Genomic DNA, 15848 nt, shown 5'->3' on the forward strand with positions numbered 1-15848 from the left:
CTGAAGCATTTAGTATAATAATAATAAAAGTAATAATTACTTTTATTATTATTATGGCACTTGTTAAATGCTTACCATGTGCCAAGCACTGTTTTAAGTGCTGGAGTAGATACAAGGTAGTCAGGTTGGACACAGTTCCTGTCCTACATAGGACTCACACTCTTAATCCCCTTTTAACAGATGAGGTAACTGAGGCCCAGAGAAGCAAAGTGACTTGCCCAAGGTCACACAGCAGACATGTGGAAGAGCTGGGATTAGAACTCATGACCTTCTGATTCCCAGGCCCATGCTCTGTCCACTAAGCCATGCTGCTTCTCCACATATAGTGCATTGGGTCTAGGGGGTCCTCAGTAAATGCTATTACTACTATTTCTGCTGTAAGAGAGGCTGATACTTGCTGAGCCCAGTATCCCTGGAGAAGACCGACAGGGCTGGGGACCACAGGAGAGTAGGAGAAGCAGCATGGTGTAGTGGATACAGCACAGGTGTGGGAGTGAGGAGTCATTGGTTTTAATCCCAGCTCCAGCACTTGGCTGCTGGGTGGCTTTGGGTAAGTCGCTTCACTTCTCTGTGCCTCAATTACCTCATCGGTAAAATGGGGATTAAGACTGTGAGCCCCATGTGGGACAGGGATGGTGTCCAACCTGATTTATTTGTATTTACCCCAGTGCTTAAAACAGTGCCTGATACATAATAAGTGCTTAATAAATACCACAATTATTATTATTACTATTATAATTAGCCAGACTGAACAGAACCAGGGAAAATTCCGCAGCCAAAGAAAATTTGAGGGGTAGAGGATTTTTAAACTGTACAGCAAGTATAATGTGAATGAAAATGAACATATAAAAAAGCACCATGGGTTGTCAAATATGAGATTTTAAAAAACAACGTTTAAAAAGACATTTAAAAATATATTTAACTGTACATCTGTCAGTCTTTCATTTTTTCATTCAACAGTTTAGCATGACTATTATATGCATTCATTCAGTTTTTTTGAATGCTTACTGTGTGTAATAAGTGCTTGGAAGAGAGAAAAAAATATATATATATATACAGCACTAGGCACCTGAAAAAGTATAATAAAAGTACAATATATGACCCCTGTCCACAGGGCTCTTGTAATCTAGTGGAGGAGCTTACAGTCTTATAGTTGTATTCAAAGATGATGGTATGCATAGGTAAGATCTCACTAGGACAAATTAGGGAGTCCCTGCAGTCTGATGCATGTTGGGAAGGATGAAGAACCCACAATCAATCAATCAATCAATCATATTTATTGAGTCCTTACTGTGTGCAGAGGACTGTACTAAGTGATTGGGAGAGTACAATATAACGATATAGCAGAGTTGGTGGACACATTCCCTCTCGATAATGAGCTTACAGTCTAGAGGGGAAGACAGATGTTAATATAAATAAATAAATGACAGATATATACATAAGTACTGTGGGGCTGGTGTGGGGTGGGGGCAGTGAATAAAGGGAGTAAATCAGGGTGATGCAGAAGGGAGTGGGAGAAGAGGAAATGAGGGTTTAAGAAAGACCTCTTGGAAGAAGATGTGCCTTCAATAGGGCTTTGAAGGTAGGGGGAGTAATTGTCTCTCGGATATGAAGAGAGAAAGAGCATTCTAGGCCAGAGGTAGGTTGGTGGTGAAATAGATGAGATCGAGGTTCATTGAATAGGTTGGCATTAAAGGAGCAAAGTGTGCAGGATTGGGTTGTAATAGGAGAGCAGTGAGGTGAAGTAGGAGGAGGCAAGGTGATTAAACCCTCCCACCCTAAGACCTCTCCACTTGACCAGTTTTCACTGAGATTTTACCTTATAGGGTAATTCTGCACTCCCTTTGACCAGAAAGCTGTAGAATGCCTAGATTGTAGAAACTTACAATCCCTTGGTGTCAGGAGGGCCCAAGATGCTCATGGGAATGTTAGTGAGAGTGAGGAGGAAAATGGAGCTGAAGAGGAAGAAGACAACAATGGTGAGGAAGTTGGTGGTAATGTAAATGACAAAGATGAGGTGATGTTGAAGAGGATGGTGAAGATGATGATAAAGGTGGTGAGGGGTGTGATAATCAATCAATCGATCATATTTATTGAGCACTTGCTATGTGTAGAGCACTGTACTAAGGGCTTGGGGAAGTACAATGTAACGGTAGACACGTTAGAATGAAGATGATGTACATGAAGGTAAGGATGAACAACGTGATGATGGAGAAGATGATAATGATGGTGAGGTGAAGAAGACGGAGGTGATGGTGATGATAGTGATGATGGAGAAGATGGTGATGAATGAATGAATGAATCAACCAGTCAAACAGTGGTACTGATTGAGTGCTTACTGTGTGCAGAGCACTGTACTAATACTGTACTTCAGTATTGTTGTTACTGTCTCACATTGTCTTATGCTGTCGAGTCGCCCCCGACTCATAGCAACACCACTGACACATCTCTCCCAGAAAGCCCCAACCTCCATCTGCAATTGTTCTGTTAGTGGATCCATAGAGTTTTCCTGGTAAAAATATGGAAGTGATTTACCATTGCCTCCTCCTGCACAATGAACTCGAGTCTCCTCCCTCGACTCTCAGCCCATGCCGCTGCTGCCCAGCATGGGTGAGTTTTGATTTGTAGCAGATGGCCTTCCACTTGCTAGCCACTGGCCAAGCTAGGAATGGAATGGATATGCCTCTGCTTGACTCTCCCTCCCATAGTTGAGACTGATAGAGTACTGGAAATTCTCAAGGTGCAACCCTGAGAAGATGATTGCTGTTCTTTCTATCATTATTATTATTATCATTATTATTGTTTTTGTTACGCACTTACTATAAGTGTTCTAACTGTTGAGGTGAATACACGTTAATCAGATTTGCCACAGTCTCTGTACCAGATGGGGCTTGCAGCCTATGGAGAAAGGAGAACAGGCATTCAGTTTCCATTTTACAGATGAAGAAACTAAGAGAGAGAAATGAAGTGATTTCCCAAGATCACACAGCAGGAAATAGGCAGAGACAGAATTATAACCCAGGTCTTCTGACTCCCAGGCCTATACTCTTTCCACTAGGCCATCCTGCCTCTCTAGTAAAATATAATAGTGTTCATACACATGATCCTTAACCACAAGGAACTTACAGTCTATGGGGGATACAGACATTAAGACAAATTACACTTGGGAGAAATAGAGTATAAGAATATTCACATAGGTCCCATGTGGCTGGAATCAATCAATCAACCAATCCATCGTATTTATTGAGCACTTACTATGGGCACAGCACTATACTACTACTACTATTACTAATAATAATAATAATGGTATTTGTTTAGCACTTACTATGTGCAAAGCACTGTTCTGAGCACTGAGGGTATACAAGGTGATCAGGTTGTCCCACATGGGGTTCACAATCTTAATCCCCATTTTACAGATGAGGTAACTGAGGCACAGGGAAGTTTAAGTGACTTGCCCAAAGTCACAAAGCTGGCAAGTAGCGGAGTCGGGATTAGAACACATGACCTCTGATTCCCGAGCCCGCACTCTTTCCACTGAGCCACGGTGCTTCTCTAAGCAATTGGGAGAGTACAGTACAACAGAATTAGCAGAAATGTTCATTCATTCGTTCCTTCAATCATATTTATTGAGCAGTTACTGAGGTAGGGAGAGAAGGCAGGTATTATTTTCCCCACTTTACAGATGCAGAAACTGAGGTGCAGGGAAGTTAAGTAACTCACTCACGGTCACACAGCTGGTCAGCGGCACAACTCGTACTCGAATTCATATCCTCTGGCTTCTAGACCAGCAATCTGCCACTTCACCACACCACTTCCTTTACTTTGCCAGAAGGCTTCCCCAGTACATATCTATAGAATTATATCTACTCCAGGGTTTAGCACAGTTCCTGCCACATAGTAAGTGCTTAACAAATATCATAAAACAAAGAAAGAGAAACCCATCCTCATCTCCTCCACTAACTGAATATCAGATATTGCTCTTGCTGTGCCTGGCATAAATGAGTTCTTAACCCAAGGCCTGGAGATAAGAGGCAAGTGGGGCCAGGGGCCAAGCCCGGGAACTGCTCTTTGGACACAAAATTGATTGTCTCTTTAAAGCTGACAGCCTAGCGCTTTGCCCTGCAGCCCCCAACTCAGACACACACCCAGATACAACACGCAGCTGTTGCTGCACACTCACACAAACATAAACATCTGCACAGATGCCCATTTCATGCAAATGAGGAAGGCAGAAGAGGAGAGGCAGAGAGTTGGATCAGGGAGGAGAAGTTGGAGGAGAGGAGAGGGAAGGAGAGGAGAAGAACCCTGGAGATAGGGTAAGAGCAAGATGCTTCCTCTCCGACTCTTTATCATCATGATCATCATCAGTTGATAACATCCACTGAGAGTCAGTTTGTCCAGAGTAACATATTATGCACTTGGGAACACACAGATTAGATTTTCATCCCCAGTCAGACTGTGACCCTCACGTGGGATGGGGACCGTGTCCAATCTGATTATCCTGAACTTACCCCAGTGCTGGGCACATAGTAAACACTTTCACGAATACCATAGTGATCGTTCCTCCTTCTCTTCCTTATTCTCTTCCTTCCCTTTCTTCTCCTCCTCTTCTTTCACTCCTCTTTCTTCAAGGGTTTTGTTAAGTGCCAGGCACTGTACTAAGAACTGGGGTATATACAAGATAATCAGCAGTGCCCCTGTCCCACACTGGGCTCAGTCTCATTCCCCACTTTATAGATGAGGTAGCTGAGACCCAGAGAACTGAAGTGACTTGCCCAAGGTCACACACAGACAAGTGGCAGAGCTGTGATTAAAATAAAGGTCCTTCTGACTCCTAGGCCCATGCTGCATATCATCATCATCATCATCAATCGTGTTTATTGAGCACTTACTGTGTGCAGAGCACTGTACTAAGCGCTTGGGAAGTACAAGTTGGCAACATATAGAGACAGTCCCTACCCAACAGTGGGCTCACAGTATATCCTGTATATCCTAGGATATGCTGCTTTTCAGAAGCTTCCTACTCTTCTTGCTTCTCAATCAATCAATCAATCGTATTTATTGAGTGCTTACTGTGTGCAGAGCACTGTACTAAGTGCTTGGGAAGTACAAGTTGGCAACATAATTTTCCTTTCCTTATCATCCTCCTTCCCTTCTTTTTTTTCTCCCCTTTCTCCTCTTCCTCTTTTTCTTCCTAGTTCTACTCCTCTTTCTTCTCCTTTTTCTTCTTTTTTCCTTCTCATTTCTCCAGCTCCCACTTTTCCTCCCTCTCCACTGCTTCCTCATCCCCCCTTCTGCCTCCTTCTCTTCCTTTGCCCATCCTCTTCCTCCCTACAACCCTTCCAGCTGCTGCAGGATCCAAGGGCCCTTGGAGTTCAAAACCAATCAATCATATTTATTGAGCACTTACTGTGTGCAGAGCACTGTACTAAGGTCTTGGGAGAGCACAATATAACAGAGTTGGTAGACACAGAGGACAAATTATTTGGGGAAGGAAAAGGGGAGGAGCTTGGATCCACCAGAACCAAAATCAGAGATGGGGAGCCGGGGGGACGGCTGTTCCCGTGGAGGAGGCTGGCAGTCTGAGCCCACTTTCCAGGGGGAAAAATGACCCCTACCCCAAATCCCTCTCCCCCACCCAGCCCCGCTCTGTCAGGAAGACTGGCATGAATTTCTGGATTGAGGATGGCAGATGCTTCTGGTACCTGGAATTAAAACTCCATCAAATGGTGTGATTCAGGAGGGAAGGCGCTAACCAGAACCACCCCATTGTTTTAATTCTGCCAGTGATCCTTAATGGGAATAATCTCTTGCAGCCCGAATTTCACGAGTAATTAGAGCCAAAATGGATTTAGTAGAGGGCTTTGTGGAATGACTCTCTGTGAGCCTGAGAAGCAAATCAATTATTTATTGTCTTCAGTCAGCTTGGACTGTTTGGGGAACGTTCTGTGATTTAAGCATTTTCCCCAAGGAAGCCCTCCACAGGACGGGGGCTGAGGAGATGGAGTGGGGGGGATCGGGGTTTCCATTACATTCTTATTATGTAATCCTTGAAGAAATTGTGTTTTCCAAACTTTTTAGAGTTCCCAGCTTTTGCCCTGCAGAATTGCCTGGTCTCAACAGTTCTTCTGTGAAGATTAGCTTTCACAAGCATGACAGACAGAGTCTGAGACGACCTGAGCAACTCGAAAACATTTCCCAGCCCTCTTTTTTTTTTAATGGTACTTGTTAAGTGCTTACTATGAGCCAGGAACTGTACTTAGAGCTAAGGTAATTTATTGTTAATTTTTGTAGTGTACTTTCACAAGTACTTAGTAGAATGCTCTGTATACAGTAAGTGTTCAATAAATATGATTGAATGAACGAATATAAGATAATTTAATTGGACACAGTCCCTGTCCCACATGGGGCTCACAGTCTAAACTGGAGGGAGGAGGAATTAATCCCCATTTTACAGATGAGGTAACTGAGGACAAAGAAGTTAAGTGCCTGCCCCATGGTCACACAGCAGACAAGTGGCTGAGCCAGGATTAGAAGCTAGGTCCTCTGACTCCCAAGCCCATGCTCCATGTCACAACCAGAGCCCTAAAACCTCCTCAATCAGAGTGCAGAGCACTGTACTTAACACCTGTACAATGCAACAGAGTTGGTGGTCATGTTCTCTGCCCACAAGGAGCTTACCATCTACTCAATCAGTCGTTCAATGGTATTTACTGAGCACTTACTGCGTGCCTAGCACTGTACTAAGCACTTGGAAGAGTACAGTAGAACAATGAACAGACATGTTCACAAGATGAAGTTTGAGCAGGGTTGGGGGTGGTGAGGCCCAGTAACAGACCCTGCCTGTTGCTCACAGATGAGCAGCATGGCCTAGTGGATAGAGCATGGGCCTAGGAGTCAGAAGGACCTGGGTTCTAATCCCAGCTCCACCACTAGTCTGCTGTGTGACCTGGGACTAGTCACTTCACTTCTCTGTGCCTCCATTCCCTCAGCAGTAAAATGGGGATTAAGACTGTGAACCTCATGTGGGACAAGAGGTCATGGGTTCTAATCTCACTCCACCACTTGTCAGCTGTGTGACTTTGGGTAGGTAACTTAACTTCTCTGTGCCTCAGTTATCTCATCTGTAAAATGGGATTAAGACTGTGAGCCCCACGTGGGACAACCTGATTACCTTGTATCTACCCCGGCACTTAGAACAGTGCTTGGCACATAGTAGGCACTTAACAAATACCATTATTATTATTATGATTATCATTATGTGGGATAGAGATGTGCCCAAACCGATTTGCCTGTATTCACCCCTGTGCTTAGTGCAGTACTTGGCACATAGTAAGCACTTAACAAATACCACAATTATTAGTATTATTATCATTACTGTTATTATGAGGCACAGAAGGACAGAGCTGTGCCTTCATCTCTTCCAGAAGGCCTTTCTTCACAGGAGATGATTCCGACTACAGCCTTGAACGATCAGATCATGAAAATAAATATTGTTTCTGGTTGGGTTACCGTCTGGGTGCTCCACTATGATACCCTCCCAAACCTCAGGGCCCTTGCTTTTAAAGCTATTAATCCACATTTACATGGTTCATCCACCAGGCTGATCCATCAGCATTGAGTTCAACACCAGCAGTTGGGTAAATACACAAGTTTCCCCCTGCTCATATCTGTTACTGACATGTGAGTTACTGCTCTCTGCGGCATGTGTGACAGCTCGCTCCCACCCCACTGGGACCTGGGGGCCCTTGAATGCACCTCCACCGGCCCAATCTTTGTCCCATTTTAAGCTGGACTGTCCAGTTTTCAGCTATGTCCCCTTCCAGTACTAATACAATGCCAGTTACCTTTATACAGGCTATATTTATTTCCAGCATCTAATCTCGATCCTTCTCACCATCTGCTGCCGAGTTCCACAACTCAGAAGTGGCACCCCTGTTCACGTGAATCTGGGAATGCAAAGGCTCTGGGGATTCCACCCCAGCAAAGGCCAAGGAATGTAAAACCCGGATCCACCACTCCCTCCAACCCTCTCAGGGCTCTCGCTTCCCAGCCCAAGCAGATTGGGTCTGCTGCTCCCCAAATCCATCCTTCAGCCTCTTCAAAGTCCAAGTCTAGAAGGGGAATTCACCCCCATCCTGACAGCAGGCCTGGCTCTGCCAGGTTAGAAAAGGCCCCCGGGGCTGATTAAGGAAAAATAATTGCAAAATAATTTTTTGTGCTTAGACTGCCAAGGGTAAAGACACAGTAATCATAATAATAATAATACTATTAATAATAATAATAATAATTCTGGTATTTTTTAAACACTTACTATGTGCCAGCACTGTACTAAGCACTGGGCTCTCCTGGGCTGGGAGGGAGAAGCCATATGGACAAGGCTCAGTAGGATCAGCTGAGGACTAGTTATTGTGGCATTGCTGGCGGTGTCTAATCATCTGCTGTGTGACCTTGGGCAAGTCGCTTAACTTCTCTGGGCTTCATTTACCTCACCTGTAAAATGTGGATTAAGAATGTGAGCCCCATGTGGGACAGGGACTCTGTCCAACCTGATTACCTTATATCTACCACAGTGCTTAGAACAATGCCTGGGAAACAATAAGCACTTAACAAATGCTATAATTATTATCATTATAATTAACATACCTTAATTCTGCTATAATTGTGGTATTTGTTAAGCAATTACTATCTGCCAGCATTACACTAAGTGCGAGGTTAGATACAAGATAATCAGGTCCCACATGGGGGTCACGGTCTAAGTAAGAGGGAAACAGGTATTGAATCCCCATTTTTACAGATGAGGAAACTGAGGTTTCACAGCAAACAAGTGGCAGAGCCAAGATTACAGCCCAGGTCCTCTGTCTCCCAGGCCCGTGGTCTTTCCACTAGGCTATGTGGCTTTTAACCAAAATGCATTATGAAAACAATGAGTCTGACACTGGGGATGTGCAGTAGACATACCCAGAGAGAGCTTTGGGAGAAAGTTTCTCTGGATCGGGATTCCCTCCACTATTCCAGGAGCAGATCTGGGAACTATGCATTTACCAGGCTGCACACCCCCAATTAGTCCAACCCAGAAACGGCATTCCCATGAACAGCAGCAGAAGTGGATAGGGATGGGGATGGGAATGAGAAAGTTCAGGACAGAAGGCTGGGTTGGAGATCAATCAATCAATCAATCGTATTTATTGAGTGCTTACTGTGTGCAGAGCACTGTATGAGAAGCAGCATGGTATAGTGGATAGAGAACTGGCCTGGCAGTCGGCAGGTTGTGGGTTCTAATCCCGGCTCTGCCACTTGTCTGCTGTATGACCTTAGGCAAGTCACTTCACTTCTCTGTGCCTCAGTTCCCTCATCTGCAAAATGGGGATTGAGACTGTGAGCCCCTTGTGGGACTGGGACTGTGCCCAACCCAATTTGCTTATATCTACCCCAGTGCTTAGTACAGTGCCTGGCACATAGTAAAGTGCATTTCAAATATCACGATGATTATTATGGAGGGCTGAGGGAAAAATGCAGAGATAATAAATGAGTCAGCGATTGGAAGGCAGTAAAATCACCCCCTCTCTGGGATTGACCGAAGAATCCAGATTTACTGACAATTAATCAATCAATCAATCAGTGGTATTTATTGAGCTCTCACTGTGTGCAGAGCACTTTCATAAGCACAATAGAACAGATTTGGTAGACATGTAACTGGCCCAAAGGTGCTGCCCCCACCATTAATGTACAGAGAAGATGTTTCCTCCTTGTAACCCAAAACTGTGCATCCTCACTTCTCTCCCAATTTAACCCACTTCACACACTTCACTCCTCTCAAGCCAACTTAGTCACTGCACCTCATTCTCATCTCCCTCATCATTGACATAGGTCAGTCAGCCAATCATATTTATTCATTTAATCATTCATTCAATTGTATTTGTTGAGAGCTTACTGTGTGCGCTCATTGTACTAAACACTTGGGAGAGTACAATACAACAGTAAACAGACACATTCCCTGTCCACAATGAGCTTACCAGTCTAGAGTAGGGGAGACAGGCATTAATACAAATAAATAAATTACAGATATGTACGTAAGTGCTGTGGGGCTGGAAGTGGGGAAGAGTAAAGGGAGCAGGTCAGGGCCATCCAAAAGGGAATGGGAGAAGAGGAAATGGTGGGGGGGGGGGCTTAGTCAGGGAAGCCTCTTGGAGGAGATGTGCTTTCAGTAAGGCTTTGAGGTGGGGGGAGAGTAATTGTCAGATTTGAGAAAGGAGGGCATTCCAAGTCAGAGGCAGGATGGGGGTGAGGGTGTCGGCAGTTTGGTAGGTGAGATCAAGGTATAGTGATAAGGTTAGCACTAGAATAGCGAAGTGTGTGGGCTGGGCTGTAGTTGGAAAGTAGTGAGCTGAGGTAGGAGGGGGCAAGATGATGGAGTGCTTTAAAGCCAATGGTGAGGAGATTTTGTTTGTTGCAGAGGTGGATGGGCACCACTGGAGTCTTTTGAGGAGGGGAGTGACATGTCCTGAACATTTTTGTAGAAAAATGTTCTGGACAGCAGAGTGAAGTATGGACTGGAGTGAAGAGAGGCAGGAGGCTGGGAGGTCAGCAAGTAGGCTGATGTAGTAAGCCGGTTGGGATAGGATGAGTAACTGTATTAATGTGGTAGCAGTTTGGATAGAGAGGAAAGGGTGGATTTTAGCAATGTTGTGAAGGTGGAACCGACAAGATTTGGTAATGGATTGAATATGTTGATTGAATGAGAGAGAGGAGTCAAGGATAACACCAAGGTTAAGGGCTTGTGAGACAGCAAGGATGGAGGAGCCATCTACTGTGATGGGAAAACCAGGGGAAGGACAGGTTTTGGGTAGGAAGATAAGGAGTTCTGTTTTGGACTTGTTAAGTTTGAGGTGACAGGAGGATATCCAAGTAGAGATGTCTTGAAGGGAAGAGGTAATGTGAGACTGCAGAGAGGGAAAGAGATCAGGGGAGGAGATGCAGATTTAGGTATCATTAGGTAGTTGAAGCGAATGGGGGCAAATGACTTCTCCAAGGAAGTGGGAGTAGATAGAGAATAGAAGGGGACCCAGAACTGAACCTTGAGGGACCCCCACAGTTAGGGGGTGGGAAGCAAAGGAGAAGTCCCCGAAGGAGACCGAGAATGACCAGCAAGAAAGATAAGAGGAGAACCAGGAGACGACAGTGTCAGTGAAGCCAAGGTTGGATAATGTTTCCAGGAGAAGGAGGTGGTTCACAGTGTCGACAGCAGCTGAGCGGTAGAGGACGATTAGGATGAAGTAGAGAGCACTGGATTTGAGAAGAAGGAGATCATTGGTAACCTTTGAGAGGACAGTTTCTGTAGAGTGAAGGGGACAGAAGCCAGCTTGGAGGGGGTCAAGGAGAGAATTGGAGGAGAGGAATTTGAGACAGCAGGTGTAGCCAGCTTGCTCAAGGAGTTTGGAGAGGAATGGTAGGAGGGAGATGGGGTCAAAACTGGATGGAGCCATGGGTCAAGGGAGGGTTTTTTTTTAGGATAGGGGAGACTTGGGCTAATTTGAAAGTAGTGGGAAAGAAGCCACTGAAGAGCACTTACCGTGAGCAAAACACTGTACTAAGTACTTGGGAGAATACAATATAACAGTATAACAGACACATTCCCTGCCCACAGAGATCTTACAATCTAGTCTACCTTTTGTTCACACCCTCCCTCCTGCTTGGCACTCCCTCTCTTTTCGCATCTTGCAGAGCTCTGCTCTTCTCAACTTCAAAACCCTTCTAAAATCACATCTCCTCCAGGGGGCCTTCCTCAGTGAATTGCTCCTCTTCTAACCCTATTTCCCCCCTACCCCACCACTTCCTTCTCATCTTAAAACTTGGGTCCTCACCAAAACTCTAGAATTGATAAATATATCTTTAAACTTGTGAGAAACAATGTGTCCTTGTGGATGGAGCACCGGCCTATAAATCAAGAGGACCTAGGTTCTAATCCCAGCTCTGCCACTTATCTGTGGTGTGACCTTAGGCAAGTCACTTAACTTCTCTGGGCCTCAATTACCTCAGCTGTAAAATGTGGATCAAGACTGTGAGGCCCACGTGGAACATGAATTGGATCCAACCTGATTACCTTGTATCTACTCCAACACTTAGTACAGTACCCGGTACATAGCAAGCGTTTAATAAATACCATAAAAAAAAAAACTCAGTTGCTTCTCCCTACCTCTAATTTATTTTAGTGTCTGTCTCTCTTACTAAACTGTAAGCTCCTTGAGGGCAGAGATACTGTCAGTGTGGCTCAGTGGAAAGAGCACAGGCTTGGGAGTCAGAGGTCATGGGTTCTAATCCGTGCTCTGCCGCTTGTCAGCTGTGTGACTTTGGGCAAGTCACTTAACTTCTCTGTGCCTCGGTTACCTCATCTGTAAAATGGGGATTAAGACTGTGAGCCCCACGTGGGACAACCTGATCACCTTGTATCCTTCCCAGCGCTTAGAACAGTGCTTTGCACATAGTAAGCACTTAACAAATGCCATCATTATTATACTGTCTATTAACTCAATTACACTTTCCCAAGTGCTTAGTAATAATAATAATCATTGTTATTATTATTGTATTTGTTATAGCACATACTGTGTGCCAGGAACCGTACTAAGCACTGGGGTGGATACAAGCAAATTGGGTTGGACACAGTGCCTGTCCCACGTGGGGCTCACACAGTCTCAATCCTCATTTTACAGATGCAGTATGGCTCAGTGGAAAGAGCCAGGGCTTTGGAGTCAGAGGTCATGGGTTTGAATCCTGGCTCTGCCACATGTCTGCTGTGTGACCTTGGGCAAGTCAGTTAACTTCTCTGAGCCTCAGTTACCTCATCTGTAAAATGAGCATTAAGACTGTGAGCCCCACGTGGGACAACCTAATCACCTTGTAGCACCACCAGTACTTAGAACAGTGCTTTGCACATAGTAAGCGCTTAGCAAATGTCATTATTATTATTATTATTAGATAAGGAACCTGAGGCCCAGAGAAGTGAAGAGACTTGCCCAAGGTCACACAGCAGACAAGTGGAGGAGTCGGGACTAGAACCCATGACCTTCTTACTCCCAGGCCCATGCTCTATTCACTACAGCATGCTGCTTCACAGTACAGTGAGCTGCACAGAATAGGGGCTTAATAAATATGACTGATTGAGTCTCCAAACATCTGTTGGTAATTGAACAGGCCTAGAGCAACTGCAAGGCCTACAGCCTTATTAAAAGCACACCTCCTCAAAGAGGCCTTCCCTGACTAAGCCCTCACTTCCTCTTCTCCCACTCCCTTCCACATGCATTTGGATTTGCACCCTTTACTCACCCCTCCCTCAGGCCCGGAAGACTTATTTACAGGTCAGAATTTATTTATATGAATGTCTGTCTCTCCCTCTAGACTGCAGGGAATATGTCTGCCAACTCTATTATAGTGTACTCTCCCAAGTGCTTACTATAGCGCCCGGCATACAATAAGTGCTCAGTGGAAGCAGAAGCTGTGTGACTCAGTGGAAAGAGCATGGGCTTTGGAGTCAGAGGTCATGGGCTCAAATCCCGGCTCCGACAATTGTCAGCTGTGTGACTTTGGGCAAGTCACTTAACTTCTCTGGGCCTCAGTTCCCTCATCTGCAAAATGGGGATTAAGACTGTGAGCCCCCTGGGGGACAACCTGATCACCTTGTAACCTCCCCAGTGCTTAGAACAGAGCTTTGCACATAGTAAGTGCTTAATAAATGCCATTATTATTATTATTATTATTATTTTATTATTATTAAGTGCCCAATATGCACCACTGCTGGACTGAATGAGTTTCAAAGCCTTATTAAAATCATATCTCCTACTCTGAACTGTAAGCTCCTTGCAGGCAGAGAACATGTCTACCAGCTCTGCTTTCTGTACCTTCTCAAGCACTTAATACAGTGTTCTGCACCCAGTAAGTTCTCAGTAAATACAGTTGATGGTTAAGAAGCCTTCCCTGATTAAGTCCCCTTTTCCCCTACTCCTTTTCCCTTCTGCATCACCTATGCTCTTGCTGTACTCTTCAAGCACTTGCTATTCACCCCACCCCAAAACACCTATCTACATATCCACAACTTATGGATTTATCTTATTGTCTGTCTCCCCCTCTAGACTGTAAGCTCCTTGTGGGTAGGGAATGTGTCTACAAACTCTGTTGTATAGTACCTTCGTAAGTGTTTAGTACAGTGTACCACGTACAGAGACTGCTCAATAAATATCATGGATTGATTGACTGATTGATTGGAGAGTCCACAAGTGTGTTGGAAGCGGAGAAAGGCTTTGGGTCCAAGCCCTCTCCTTCACTATCATAGGTCCCCGAAGGCTCTCAAGGCCACATTTCTCTCTGGGTCATTTCTGTAGCATTCCATATGCCCCGGGGAGGAAGTAAAAATACCCCTGTGTAACTCTACTCCTGGTGATCTGGCTTCAGAATCCCCGCCACGAATGGATCTTACACCAGCCTTTCATTCCAGGTCCCAGATTCCAAGCCAAGAAATGCTTCCCTGGGGAGACTGAACCCCTATAGGCCTCTAGCTATCTGCCCTGACTCCAAAGCTGTGTCAGGAGGGACTAAAAGGCCACCCCTCTTTCTGAGTCAGTCTCTCCAGGAGATTCTGGACAAGTCACAGTCTCCCTGACCTTAGTTTTTTCAAAGATGAAATGGGAATAGTCATTCAATAACTCAATCAAGACATTTATTGAGTGTGTTCTTTTTTAAGGTATTTTTTAAACACCTACTATTTGCCAGGCACTATACGAAGTGCTGGGGTAGATATAAGCTAATCAAGATAGACACAGTCCCTGGCCCACATAGGGCTCCCAGTCTCAATCCCCATTTCACAGATGAGGTAACTGATAGAGAAGTGAAGTGACTTGCCCAAAGTCATAAAGCAGACAAGTAGCAGAGCCAGGATTAGAAACAAGATCCTTTGATTCCCTGGCCCGGGCTTTTTCCACTAGGCCATGCTGCTTTCTCTTCTGTGTGCAAAGCGCTATACTAAACCCTATGGAGAGGGTAATAGAGGTAGTAGACATGCTCCCTGACCTCAAGGAACTTACAAATTAACAGGGCAGATAGGCACTAAAATAATTTACAGTTAGGAGGAAGAAGGAAAATTAGGTTTGTAGAAGATTGAGTGATAAAGTAATAGAGTGTGTAAGTGGATATGTACAGAGGTACTATTGGTAGTTCTGAGTACACAAGTATATCCGTTGAAGCAGGAATTCTGAGGTAGTCGGGGAAATATAACCTGGAATCAAGAGAAAATAAATTGGGGAAGGCCTTCTGAGGGAGATGTGATTTCGGGCTGGCTTTGAAGATAGTGAAATCTGTGGTCTGGCAGACTTGAAACACTCAAACACCTTGCCCCTCCTATTTCACTTTGCTACTCTCCTACTACAAACCAGCCCGCACACTTCTCTCGTCTAATCATCAATCATATTTATTGAGCGCTTATTGTGTGCAGAGCACTGTACTAAGCGCTTGGGAAGTACAAGTTGGCAACATATAGAGACAGTCCCTACCCAACAGTGGGCTCACAGTCTAAAAGTCTAATGCCAGCCTACTCACTGTACCTCGATCTCATTTATCTCACCACCGATCTCTCGTTTGTGGTCTGCCCCTGACCTGGAACACGCTCCCTCCTCATATAGACACTTACTTTCCCCATCTTCAAAGCCTTATTGAGAGCAAATCTCCTCCAAGAGGCCTTCCCTGACTCAGCCCTCTCTTCCTCTTCTCCCTTCTACATCACCTCGTCTTGTACCCTTTATTTCATCCCCACTTCCAGCCCCAGAGCACTTAGGTATGTATCCATAATTTTATGTATTTAT

General features: G+C 44.8%; 1 non-coding gene across 1 annotated transcript; it reads right to left on the reverse strand.

The window, feature by feature from the left end:
- Positions 1–2620: 2620 nt before the first annotated feature.
- On the reverse strand, positions 2621–2758 carry LOC119944377. The gene has a single exon (XR_005455861.1). It is a non-coding gene; the product is annotated as a small nucleolar RNA SNORA7 (small nucleolar RNA).
- Positions 2759–15848: the final 13090 nt, after the last annotated feature.

The sequence above is a fragment of the Tachyglossus aculeatus genome, chromosome 22, assembly GCF_015852505.1.
Source record: "Tachyglossus aculeatus isolate mTacAcu1 chromosome 22, mTacAcu1.pri, whole genome shotgun sequence".
Taxonomy (NCBI): Eukaryota; Metazoa; Chordata; class Mammalia; order Monotremata; family Tachyglossidae; genus Tachyglossus; species Tachyglossus aculeatus.